General features: G+C 57.3%; 1 protein-coding gene across 19 annotated transcripts in view; it reads right to left on the bottom strand.

Moving 5' to 3' along the window:
* Positions 1–11,017, bottom strand: part of KIF1A (kinesin family member 1A) — a 97,859-nt gene extending 86,842 nt beyond the window's left edge. For all 19 annotated transcript variants that reach the window (XM_066281129.1, XM_066281132.1, XM_066281131.1 and 16 more), the window contains exon 1: positions 10,885–11,017. The gene's annotated coding sequence lies outside the window, so the exon portion shown is untranslated. The remainder of the gene's footprint in view (positions 1–10,884) is intronic.
* Positions 11,018–12,864: the final 1,847 nt, after the last annotated feature.

Here is a 12,864-nt window from a genome sequence, read left to right as displayed (position 1 = left end):
AGGCTCCATTGGTTCAAGCAAGTTGGCCCCGGGTGCTGAGGATGACTCCATGGCCTTACCTCAGGCACTAAAATAGCTCAGTTGCCAAGCAACAGCCCCAGATGGGCAGAGCATCGCCAGTTAGGGGGCTTGTTGGGTGGATCCCAGTCAGGCCACATGCAGGAGTCTGTCCCTCTGCCTCCCCATCTCTCACTTAATAATAAAGAAGTAAGTAAATAAAATAATAAATTGGACAAAACACATGAAAACAACTGTTTCCGGGCACTGCACAAGAGGCAGCGCAGGGCTATGATCACCGAGAGAAGGGAAACCTAGGAAGTGAGCCCTCGATGCTTCCAAACCTCTCAGCAGCTTTGAGTCGAGGAGGTGGAGGTCAGAGTTCAGGCAGGTGGGGGCAGCTGGAAGTCGTAGGCTGGAGATCTGGAAAGAGTTGCTCAGTAATGGGAATTCCAGAAATTTGCATGGGGGTACATTTGGGTCTGGAGAGTTCTAGTCTGTGCCCATGTGGTCCAGGCAAAGAAGACAGAATAACCCCCTGAGCTCACACAGAGTGAGGAGACATTTACAGTTCTACCAGCCAGAATAGAGTTTTCTTGATCCCTCCACCCCAGACAGTCAGTAGACACCCCCAAAAAATCATGCTTCAGGGCGTAACCATCCCTGGAGGATGTCTACGTTAGAATAAGTTTAGAAAAGCTTAAAATCAGGTTTGGAAAAAAATCAAATGACTTCTCAAGCAACTGAACTGCCTACCAAAGCAAAACCAACATACTTTATAGGAAGAAAGCAGAATTCAGACTCTCCACAGAATAGAAATGTCTTGAATTAGGTGACTGATCACGAGGAAAAATGAGTCAGCAGGTACCTGAATTTTCCTACAACCACGAAAGAAATTAATTCAATCGTCTTAAACAAAATCTACACATCAAGTAAATAAGCAGATTTGGACATCTTAATCAGAAACTTCTATCATACATTAAAAAAAAAACCCAGATAATTCTAACCTTACACAAACCTCTTGCCTGACCTGTGTTGGTGCAGTGGATAAAGCGTCGACCTGGAATGTTGAGGTTGCCAGTTTGAAACCCTGGGCTTGCCCAGTCAAAGCACATACGAGAAACAACTACTATGAGTTGATGCTTCCCACTCCTCCCTTTTCTTTCTCTGTTTTCTCTCTCAAAGAAAACATTCTTTAAGAGAACAGGTAAAAGAGGGAGACAAAGGGGGAGAGATTATATCCCCAACCCATTCATTGGGGCTAATATGACCTTGGCATCAAATTAGACAAAGAACATTTGAGAAATGACCAATTTCATTGATGAAGGTAGATACAAAAGTCCAAAAATTAGCAGGAAAGTCAGGCAGAAAAAAAAGAAAGAAAGAAAGAAAGAGAGAGAGAGAGAGAGAGAATGGAAGGGATAACATAGTAGGCTTATTAGAACACCTGCATGGTGACATAATATATGGCTGAACATTAGCATAGCTACTTAATGTCATTTACCACGTACCATATTAAGGGAGAAAAAACCCAACTGAGGTCCTCAGTAGGCACTGCAGAAGCATCCAGTAATTTTCAAAACTCATTTATGATAAACCTCTGAGCAATAAGAGAACAAACTAAAATGTCTTTAATCTCATAATAGGTAGGTATCTACTGAAAAAAAAAACCTACCCAAATATCATACTTAATGGTAAAATATTAGGAACATTTCCTTTAGATTCAGGACCAAGTTTAAAATGCCTGCTATCATGAATTCTATAATATTTAACATTGTAGCAGAGGTTCTAGCCAACATGATAAGACAAAAAAAGGAAAAAGAAAAGTAGTAATAAAATATGGGTTGGTAAAAAAGAAACTGAACTGTTACTATTTGCTTATCTACACAAAAATCAAGAGCATCTACAGACACATATTTGCATTAGCGAGAAGGTTCCCCAAAGTTGTTAGAAACCAACCGTGTTGGTTTTCACTAGAGACAAAGAGGGGCAAAAAAAAAAATTATTTTTTTAAGGGTACCATTTAAAAAATAACCAAAAGCATAATGTGCCTTTATAAGAGTAAATGTCACAAAAGATCCATATGACTTTCACAAAGACGACATTTAAAGTTCACCAAGAACATTAAGAAAGTCTAAATAAAGAACTATATATCCTGTCCGTGGAAAATAAACTTCAGTATCTTAAAAATGTTTATTTTCACCCAAATAAATCCAAAAATTCGACATCATTTCAAATGAAACTTCCATTATGTTGTTTGTTTTTTATGAAACTTGACAAATTGCTTCTAAAAATTTATACGGAAGAGTAAGATGCTAAGAAACACCAACAACACGTTTAAAGAAATACAAGAGGCCAGAAGGCAATGTGCCCTCCTGATCTCGTCTTAATATAAAGCAACAGGAATTAAGATAGGGGGTTAGGACAAGGCAGGTGACCACCAAGGTCACAGAAGGGACCCCAGAAACGGACCTACATAGACACAGCCCTTCTGATATCTGACAATGTGACTTTAATTTTTTTTTATTTATTCATTTAGAGAGAGAGAGAGAGAGAGAGAGAGAGAGAGGAGAGGCAGAGAGAGAAGGGGGGAGGAGCTGGAAGCATCAACTCCCATATGTGCCTTGACCAGGCAAGCCCAGGGTTTCGAACCAGCCAGTGACCTCAGCATTTCCAGGTTGACACTTTATCCACTGCGCCACCACAGGTCAGGCGACAATGCGACTTTACAAGTCAACGAGAAGAAGAGCTATTAAACCAGCGATGCTGAGACAACTAGTGTTATGAACCGAATGTCTGTGCGCCCCCCACCATCCACACTCATAGGCTGAAGCCCTACCCCCCACGTGATGGTCTTCAGAGGGGTCATGAGGGTGAAGCCTCAGGAATGGATGAGTGCCCTTGTAAGGGTCCCGAGAGCTTCCTTCCTCTCTCTCTGCTCTCGGTCACCTGCAGAGAGGGGACCCTCGCCAGAACCCGGACCACGCTGGTCCCCTCACCTCTGACCTCCAGCCCCAGGACTGAGAGAGACAGACAAGCCACCCAGTCTGTGCATTTCTGCTACGGCAGCCTGGACGGACTTAGACAACAGGCTAGCCATTTGGAAAAGTACAAAATCACTTCCCTTCCTTAAACCCGGGCACATTCCATGGAGAGATAAGACCCCCACGTGAGCAACAAAGTTTTGAAAATGAAGAAATGCTATCCCCACGCAGCCTGTTAGGACTTCTTAACCCACAGAGAGCGCCGAAAGGAGAAGCCCAGACACTTCAAGGTTCCAGTAAATGGGTGAAGAGAAGCCCCCGGGCTACAAATATCTACAGCACATACGACTCGTGGGCAAGGATGCGCGGGCCGAACACAAAACCAACAGCAAAAAAACAAAAACAAAACAAAAAAAGACACAAAAGAAAACACAGACACAAAAGACATGCAGAGGCAACGTCCATGGAAAGAGATTCAGCCACATCAGTAATGAAGAGTGTGGTTCAAAACCGCTCCATCAGATCACAACACGACCACGTCTGACGACACGGAGCGTGGTGAGGGCTGAACAGGAGGGACGGTCCACCCGGGGCCAGGTCATCGGCATGACCGCTCTGAGAGCAGTACGGCACCTCCTAGAATCGCGGGAGGAGCGTCCCAAGGCGCCGAGTCTCTGTGGCCGAAGAGAGAAGGGGAAAGAAGAAGTGGAGAAGGGAGAGACCCTCGCCGTCCACCGACCCAAGACTGGGCACACACCCCATGGTCCGATGGCACGGTGGCTGCCCCGGGGAGAAAGGGAAGGCAGAGGAGTCGTGTGTGGGTCCTTGGAATCTCGCGAACGGGGTTCAGACAGGTGCAGCCCGCAGAGTATCAGACTCACCAACCATCCTACCGACCGAGAGCCCAGGGAAAGATAACGGGGTTCTGCGAGCACTGGGCACTGAGCACCGAAGTCGGGGTGCAGGTGAGCCTCCGGGCCACGGGGTCTAAGGGACTGTTTGCTGCCAAGACGCCCGTGTGGCCCTCCCTCGAGTCAGTAACAGACAGAACCTTTCCTGGTCAGCAGAGCGGGGTAACGTCAGACACCCCCCCCCGACCCCCCGGGAGGGTCAGGGATGCTGTGAACCTGACAGTCCAGGTGCAGGGCCAGGTGCAGGGCGTGGGGAGCGTGTCGGAAGTGCTTTATGCTTCAGGCTGATGGTGGACACGTGGCTGTTGGTTAACACATCCTGTCGTTGGTTTGGTGTGCTCTATCACACACCGGTTTTAAAGATTTAACTGCCTGGGCCCTGGCCGGTTGGCTCAGTGGTAGAGCGTCGGCCTGGCGTGAAGTCCCGGGTTCGATTCCTGGCCAGGGCACACAGGAGAAGCGTCCATCTGCTTCTCCACCCCTCCCCCTCTCCTTCCTCTCTGTCTCTCTCTTCCCCTCCCGCAGCCGAGGCTCCATTGGAGCAAAGATGGCCCGGGTGCTGGGGATGGCTCCTTGGCCTCTGCCCCAGACGCTAGAGTGGCTCTGGTCGCAGCAGACGCCCAGGAGAGGCAGAGCATCGCCCCCTGGTGGGCAGAGCGTCACCCTCTGGTGGGCGGCCGGGTGGATCCCGGTCGGGCGCATGCGGGAGTCTGTCTGACTGTCTCTCCCCGTTTCCAGCTTCAGAAAAATACAAAAAAAAAAAAAAAAAGATTTAACTGCCTTTGAGAAGTCTTGTCATGAAGGGGAGCGAGACCTCGGGCTGAGGCGGCAGGAGAACCAGAACCCGTCCTGGCCGCCTGCGGCAGAGAGTGGGGCTGCAGAGAGCTCTGAAGGTGGGTGGCTGGAGTTGTTGCATCCGCCCCACCCCATGTTGGAGGGCGGGAGGAGGGGTGGGCTCCCTCCAATAGCGCCAGGGCAGGAGGGGCGAGCAGTTGGAGAAGAGAGGAAAAAACTCTTCGGGGCACCTTAAGGGGGAAGCTGCTGACCGCTGGTGTGAAGCTGGTGTGAAGCAGGGCCAGTGTGAGGAGTGATGAGCAGGCGGTCCCAGGCTCACGGCTGGACAAGGAGGTGCAGGCTGAAAGGGGGACCTTGGGTGCAATGCATCCTACAACCACCACAGCCGCCTGCCCGCCCTTCCTCACAGGGGCAGAGGCTGCTGTGCCCAGAGCAAACAGCCGAAAGGTCTTCTCCACAGAAGTGGAGGAAGACTTCCGGCAAGAGGGACGTCTTCAGGGTGCAGGCTGGTGTGTGTGTGGGGGGGGGGGGCGGCAGGGCAGCCACCCCCCCATCTGAAGCAAGGACTACCTGTGCGCACTCCCCACAAGCTCCCATCAGAACCCCACTCAGATCACGGGAAACCGGCCCGATGGACCTCCCTAACGAGAATGGACCGTCAAGGCCGCCAGGCGCTGGGCAGGGGATAAGGCTGCAGAGAGAAAGAACGAATGAACTGCCCTGGCCGGTTGGCTCAGCGGTAGAGCATCGGCCTAGCGTGCGGGGGACCGGTTCCCGGCCAGGGCACATAGGAGAAACGCCCATTTGCTTCTCCACCCCCACCCCCTCCTTCCTCTCTGTCTCTCTCTTCCCCTCCAGGAGCCAAGGCTCCATTGGAGCAAAGATGGCCCGGGCGCTGGGGATGGCTCCTTGGCCTCTGCCCCAGGCGCTAGAGTGGCTCTGGTTGCGGAGGAGCGAAGCCCCGGAGGGGCAGAGCATCGCCCCCTGGTGGGCAGAGCGTCACCCCCTGGTGGGCGTGCCGGGTGGATCCTGGTCGGGCGCATGCAGGAGTCTGTCTGACTGTCTCTCCCCGTTTCCAGCTTCAGAAAAATACAAAAAAAAAAAAAAAAAAAAAGAACGAATGAACCGGCAGAAAAAACAAGCCCCGAGGGCGAGAGAGAGACACCGGGGAGCCTTTATTAACATACCCAGAATGTTTTGAGGAGACACTACGTTTGCAAAACAAGAAGAGGATGCTACAAGGAAGACGGAGCTGCCGGAGACAGAATGTGAATGCTGAACACAAAATTAAAAAAAAAAAAAAAAAGAACTTGAAAACAAAGACCAAAAGTTGTCCAGAACAGGGAACAGAAACAGGGAGACATTCAGGACGAACCCAGAGGGGAGCAGGGAGCAGCGGGGGGCAGGTGGAAGAAGAGAGCCCTCCAGCGCTCTGAGGGAAACAGCTCACCAGAAACCAGTGCGTGAGACCCACGACCATCCACCCAGCGTAGGACAAAGACACTCTCACTCAGCCAAGGGCTCGCCACCCGTTCTAGGAAGTCACACTCGAGGATGTGCTCCAGCAAAACAAGGCAGGACACCAAGGGTCCGAGACACAGACTCCAACCCAGGGGTGGAGATGGCTTCCAGCGGTGGGGGGTGCCAGGAGGAGAGGGTGGGACTGAGCTGGGGAGAGGTGAGGACAAAAGAAATGCCTTCAATATAAGAACAGACAGCTCAGATCCGGGGAAAGAAAACACCGATATGTCCCGCCTGGGTGTCAAGCCGGAACAAGGCGGATGGGTGTGGCCCCAAGGTCCCTCCTCTGGTCTGAGTCTGACCTGCTGCACCCTCTTTATCCTGAGGCGGCTGCCTCCCCGCACCAGGGACCACAGCCATGGTGTGGTCCTGCCCCCCCCCCCCAAGCAGGTGGAGAATGACACTAAGCAACTGAGGAACCACTTGCTTCATCCACAGGACAGCCCCTCAGAGCCTGAACCCACTGCCCCATGGCCTTGGGCATGAACGGTCCAGCCCTGGAGGAAGAAACTGAGTCTCAGGGGGTGAGGCACCCTCTAGGGCACCCCTGGGCATCACTGCCTCTCTCAAAGGGAAGGCCAGAGGCTGGGCTCAAAGCAGCAGGGTCTGCAGGGGCGGGGTCTGCAGGGGGCGGGGTCTGCAGGGAGCAGGGCCTGTAGGAGCCTTTGGGGCCGGTCCACCCCGAAACTGAGAGCTGCATTTCAGGAGACCCAGCTGCCTTGGGAACCAGCAGGCCCTGACCAGCAGACACACAGAGGGCCCCACCCCTGGAGGGCTGGCAGCTGCTCACCCTGGGCCGTCAGGAAATGGACCACTTGGGATAAAGCTACGGCTCCACCTCTAAACAGCACTTACTGAGTGCCTGCGGTGCAGGAACTGTGTGCTGGCCTGTGTGGGTGGGGCAGAGGGGCAGGGTAGGGCAGATGGGAAGAGGGAGAGGGATGAAGGGCACAGAAAGCTCTCGAAGTCACCAGAAGCTGGGAAGTCCCAGGTCCTCCCTGTCAAAGCACACCCGTCTGGGGAGCTTCAGTCTCCAAGCCTGAAAGAAAGGATCCCACCTGCCCCGTGGGGTCTTAGGGGAATCGGATGAGGGGCTCACATTACACGTACACAGCCGTCTGCACCCAATAGACATCCACACTCTTCCCATCTCAACCTACAGGGGGGTAGGGGGGCACCGTAGGGGTGTTCACATAGGGCTTCAAGGTGGTGGTGGTCTTTGAGGGGATCTAACAACCTCATACAAACCCAGCCAGCTGCAAACTGTGTGTGCGTATGAGTGTGTGAGCCTGCGTGGGGGTGCCTATGAGAGAATGTGTGTGTAATGAGGCGTGCAAGCGTGTGGGACTGGAAGAGTACGTGTGAGTGTGAGCTGAGTGTGTGAGTGTGTAAGTGTGTGTGCGTATGTGTGTGAGCCTGCGTGGGGGTGCCTATGAGAGAATGTGTGTGTAATGAGGCTAGCGTGCAAGCGTGTGGGACTGGAAGAGTACGTGTGAGTGTGAGCTGAGTGTGTGAGTGTGTAAGTGTGTGTGCGTATGTGTGTGAGCCTGCGTGGGGGTGCCTATGAGAGAATGTGTGTGTAATGAGGCTAGCGTGCGAGCGTGTGGGACTGGAAGAGTACGTGTGAGTGTGAGTTGAGTGTGTGTGAGTGTGTAAGTGTGTGTGCGTAGGGGGGGGCTGCTCCAGCCCGAGGGCCGTGTGGGAGGGTGAGGAGTAAGAACAGGGAAGCTGGGCAGGCAGGGTCCAGCCTTGCCCTCCTAGACCTCCACAAGAGCTCAACTCTGAGCAGAGGCTGAGGGGGTCACTTTCTCACGCTGAGGAGCTGGGTTCAGGGGGTTAAATCCAGGGTGAAGAGGCCGCAGAGAAGGGGACGCCCAGCTGCCCAGCGGAGTGTCCGGATCAGGGTGACACTCAGGCTGCCGTTTCAGCTCCGAAAGCCGAGCTGGGGAAGGAAGCCAGGGAGAAGGCAGGGGCATGGTGGCGCTGTGGGGGTGGGGGGGCAGGAGCCCCCACCAGGGGCTGGCAGGGATGCCTCGGCTGACAGCTCACCTTGACTCTGCCCTCTGCCCTCCCAGTGACCCCAATGCAATGACTCCTTCATTGGGTCCTGGAGGCCCTGCGCTAGGGGCTTTGGGGGTGCCTGGGGTCAGCCAGCACCCCTCATTCAACAGCCAGAATCAGGAATCAAACACGACCTGGTCATTATAGGAGTCAAACAACAACCCTGCCTGGTCAGATGGGACGATGGGGCACAGGCCCGCTGGGCTCCCGGCCCCGGCCCTGGACATGCCTGTAAGGGAGGGTGAGACCAGGAGGGCAGAGGCAGTCAGCTAAGGCAACGGAGGCAGCACAGAGGACTCACTGGCCCACCAGCCTGTCTGTGCCCCTGCACACCCCTAAGCCGATGGGTCTGGGGCAGGGTCCATTCCCAACAGAGTTCTGAGATGCCCTGGGCCTAAAACACTAAATGGCCTGGGCAAGAGGACAACCAACCACGTGCTCATCCTGGGGGTCACGAGCTGCTGAATGACCCCCGACCAGCCACTCTCCACCCCATGGGGGCCTCTCAGAAGTACAGGGTCATCTGGGCACATGCCCTGGTCAGCCCCCCAGGCCCTCACCTTGCGGTACCCGGACCCCATCGAAACATGGCCTGCCCTGCCACACCCAGCTGGCTGGCCTTCTCTGGCTGGTCTGAGTGAGCTGAGTGGCCTGCAAAGGCTCCCCCCATTCCTCCAGACCCCCACCTCCACCTCCCACCCCTGCGGCCCCTCTCCCAACCCCTTCCCACCCTCCACAGACTGTGTCTCCAGAGAGGCCGGAAAAGGGCGAGGTTGGGTGTCTGAACCCCCTCCGCCCAGTGGGTCTGGACCCCAGCTTCATCAGCACCAGCTCTGGGCTTTGGGCAGAACCTCAGTCTCCACCTGGCTGCCTGGGAGGCCCCGTAGGGGCGGTCTGTGCGCACAGGGCGGGGCACACAGCAGGCACAGGCAGGCCTTCCCTCCCGGGACCCTCCCCAGGAGCCTGGGGGTGGGCAGGTCCCGACTCCAGCCCTTATCCCAGCCTCACTGACCTGTGGGCCACCTCCCACCCAGCACGTCCCACCCGTCACGCGATGCTCACTGTGCCCTGCCACCCTTCACCCACGGCGGGCGCCACACCTGCTCCAGACCTGACTGCCCTCAGCCACAACCGCACCTGCAAAATGGCCGCCGCAGGTACAGCCCCAGCCCCCCACCCTGGACCCTGGTTTCCCTTCCAACCCGAAGCCGCCTTCTCAGACCGGAGAGGCGGATGGGCAAGGTGGCGGCCGCTGAGCGCGGGCCGAGAGGGCAGGTGGGACGTGACCTCTGCCGGAATGGGCGCTCCTTGCCTGAGCGTCCTGGGTCAGGGCCGCCGCACCCCTTCCTCTCCGCAGCCAATGGTTCTAACGGGCCTTTTATCCCGCAATGAGGACACCCCCTGGGGACGGCCGCTTGGGCAGGGGTCCGCCTCTCTCTGGGGGAACGCGGGCGCGCGTCGGGTCCGCGCCGGGGTGACGTCGCGCCCGCGCCCTGCAGGCCCCATGACTTGGCACTCCCTCCCGCCCCTCCCGGTCCCGGCCCCGCGGCCCGCTGTCCCCCCCCCCACCCGCCCACCCAGGGCCCCGCCGACTGCGGACCCCCCCTCTCCGGATGCCGCCCCCGCCCCTCCCTGCACGCGAGCGCTGCGCCTCTATCTGGGGCCGAGTTAGAATGAGGGGCCGCTTCCAGGGAGATCACAGGGTCGTCCCTGCAGCGCTCCGCTCAGACATCCGAGCCCGGGCGCCTGGGGCGCGCGCAGCGGCGACGCCGCGGCCCCTCGACCCCCTCCCGGCCCGCCGCCGGGCCACACCTGTTACTGGGGCGCTGGCTGCGTAGACGCAGGCCTGGTCCGCCGGCGGCCCCTCCCAAGCCGCTGATCTTTCTGGAAGGGAGCTGTGGTCTCCAGGGAAGGGGACACGGCTGGGGTGAGGGTGATGGGCAGTGTCCGGGGTGAGGGTGATGGGCAGTGTCCGGGGTGAGGGTGATGGGCAGTGTCCGCGGTGCGCACCGAGCCCGCGGCCTGACCCTTCCGCCGCAGCCCCGGCGTCCTGCTCCCCCCCCCCCCGTTTTGCCATCGGCTCCAGCATCCGCCCTCCCCCACCCCGGGGACCGAGGTAGCTGCCCGCGCCCCGCGCCCAGGGCGCCCCTCCCCGGTGTCCGCAGCCGAGCCTCCCCTCCTCCTCTCCATCCCTCCTGCCCCCGCCGGTCCGCGCGCAGCCAGCGCCGCATCCCGGCTCCGCGGCTCCTTCAAGGAGAGGGGTACAGCCGGGACGGGAGGGAGGCTGTCTCGAGACCCCGCCGGCGACCCCCGCTCATCCCGGCCGAGGGTCGAGCCGCAGCAGGGGCCGCAGCGAAGGGGCCTTTCCGGAGGGCTCTGCTCGGCTGCGACCGGAGGACGGACACCCCTGAATCTGCCCCATTGTTCTCCGCGGGGACGGGGAAGGGTGGGGGGAAGGGAAGAGGCCGCTCGGCCCCAGCGGTTCTGGCCGCGACCAGGACGCCCGCGCCGGGGGCGAGCTGCCCGCCGGGGCGCAGTCGGTGCTGGTGCGGGATGCGGGGTGCAGGTGCGGGGTGCCCGGCGCGGAGAAGGAGCCGCGCGGGCGACGGCCTTACCTCTCCGGCGTCACTGGCGGCGGCCTTGCATGGGCGCGAGCAGGGGCGCGGGTCCCCGAGCTGCGAGCCGCTGCCGCTCCCGGGCCGTACTGGGCGCTGTGACGGCGGCACCGCGTGACGGGCTGCGGTCCCCCCGCCTGTCGCGCCCCGCCCCGCGCCCCTCCCGCCGCCCTGGTTGGCTGCGCGCGGCGCCCGAGCCCAGCCGCCAGCTGGTTTGTCGCGCGGGGAGAGGAACGGGCGTCGCGGCCGCCGCGGGGATGGGGCCGGAGCCAGAGGGGGCTGAGTCCGGGGTGTGACATCACCGCTGACCTGCGGCGCGCCGGGCGGAGAGGTGGGGGACCCTCTTTCCCGATCCAGCTCCCGCGTGCCCGCGCGACCACGCCGGAAACAGGGACCCCGCAGCGCCCAGCCCCCAGGGTCCCTCTCACCCGATCTTGCACGGAGACCCCGCTCGGGCCCCCCCCCGACTATGACCCTTCTCACGTGGAAACATCAACCCTCTCTCTACCCGCCTCCACCCGCGAGGCCAGCAGCACAAACGCGTCCTCGCTGAGGGACGAGGCTCTGGCGGGCTCCTCGCGCCGGGAGCGGCAGTAGGGGGTGGGATGGCTACGCCGCTCAGGTGGAACAGGTGACTTCGGCCAGAGCGCCGCGGACAGCCCTCCGGGCAGGATGATGCGACCTCCCCGCCCGCGGACCTGCCGCCTTCTCCGACCCCTGGGCCTGGGGAGACCCTCCCCTCCGCCCGCCCCCCGCCGGCCCTCGGCTCCCGCTTTCCACGCTGGCTGCCTGGCACCCCTCCCTCTGTGCGCCACCAGCCTCCACCCGCAACTTTGGCAAAGCCTGGGGCCAGCTCAGCCACCGGAACTGCGGCTGAGCCCCGGCCAACCCAGCCCCCGCGGTCGGCGTCATCCAGCCCCCGGCGCTGAGCCTCCCCTGCGCCCCGCGGGAGCCCCGCGCTGCGCGGACGGCTTTGCTCCGCCAACCATCTCACCCCCACGCGGCCTCGCGAGTGTGCAGCATCCGTGTGGCCCATGCCTTTAAAGGAACAGGAAGGACAGGGCACAGACAGTGACACACGTGGCAAGGGAGACCACCCCCCACCCCCGCACCCCCCGTCCAAAGCCCCCTAAACAGCTCCTCCTTTTTTTGTTTTCTTGAACCACCTGCAAAAAAGACAGAGGGAAATTATTCTTCCTCCAAATTTAGGACAGAACAAACTATCTGGCCCCGAGGGGTGGGGCGGGGTCTTTTCATTTCCATTCCTATCGTACGTACTGGTCCCGTCGACTTCTCTATTTGAGCCAATATTGTCATTGTACACGTTTGTAAGAGCTACGGTTTCATTGAGATTTTACAACGACTGGTATGTGTATTCCTATACCTACTGTTTCTGTGTTCATTTCTCCTTTTTCATTCTGCATTTTATTTGCATTTTTAAAAAATATTTTAAAACGTTTTCAGTTTTGTGAATATTCTCATCTTTCTCTTTACCTCGTTTATTTTTGTCCTTATCTATTATTTCCTTCTTTCTAGATTCTTTCTATTTGGTCTGTGGCTATCATGTGACCTAAATGCTTAGCTCACGTACCTTACTATTTTTTAAAAATTTGATTGATTTTTAGAGAGAAAGACATCGATTTGCTGTTCCACTTTATCTATACATTAATTGGTCGATTCCTTTATGTGCCCTGATTGGGGATTGAACCCACAACCTTGGTGTACGGGGATGACACTCTAACCAGCTGAGCTACCCAGCCAGGGTTTAGCTCATTTATTTTTAAACCCTCTAATTTTCTGATAGATCTATTTAAAGCTACAAAATCCCTTCGGCAGCGTTACCTTAACTGAGTCTCACAAATTTCGTCCTAGAGTGTTTTCATGATTATTTAGATCTAAAACCTGTGTTGATGCCCCCGGGGTAATCTCCCTTTAAACACACGGGTTACTTACTTTCCAATAGAGTTTCTTTTATCATCA

This window comes from Saccopteryx bilineata, chromosome 5 (assembly GCF_036850765.1).
Source record: "Saccopteryx bilineata isolate mSacBil1 chromosome 5, mSacBil1_pri_phased_curated, whole genome shotgun sequence".
Taxonomy (NCBI): domain Eukaryota; kingdom Metazoa; phylum Chordata; class Mammalia; order Chiroptera; family Emballonuridae; genus Saccopteryx; species Saccopteryx bilineata.
Note: the sequence above shows the minus strand (reverse complement) of the source record. Positions and strands in the feature narration are given on the sequence as shown.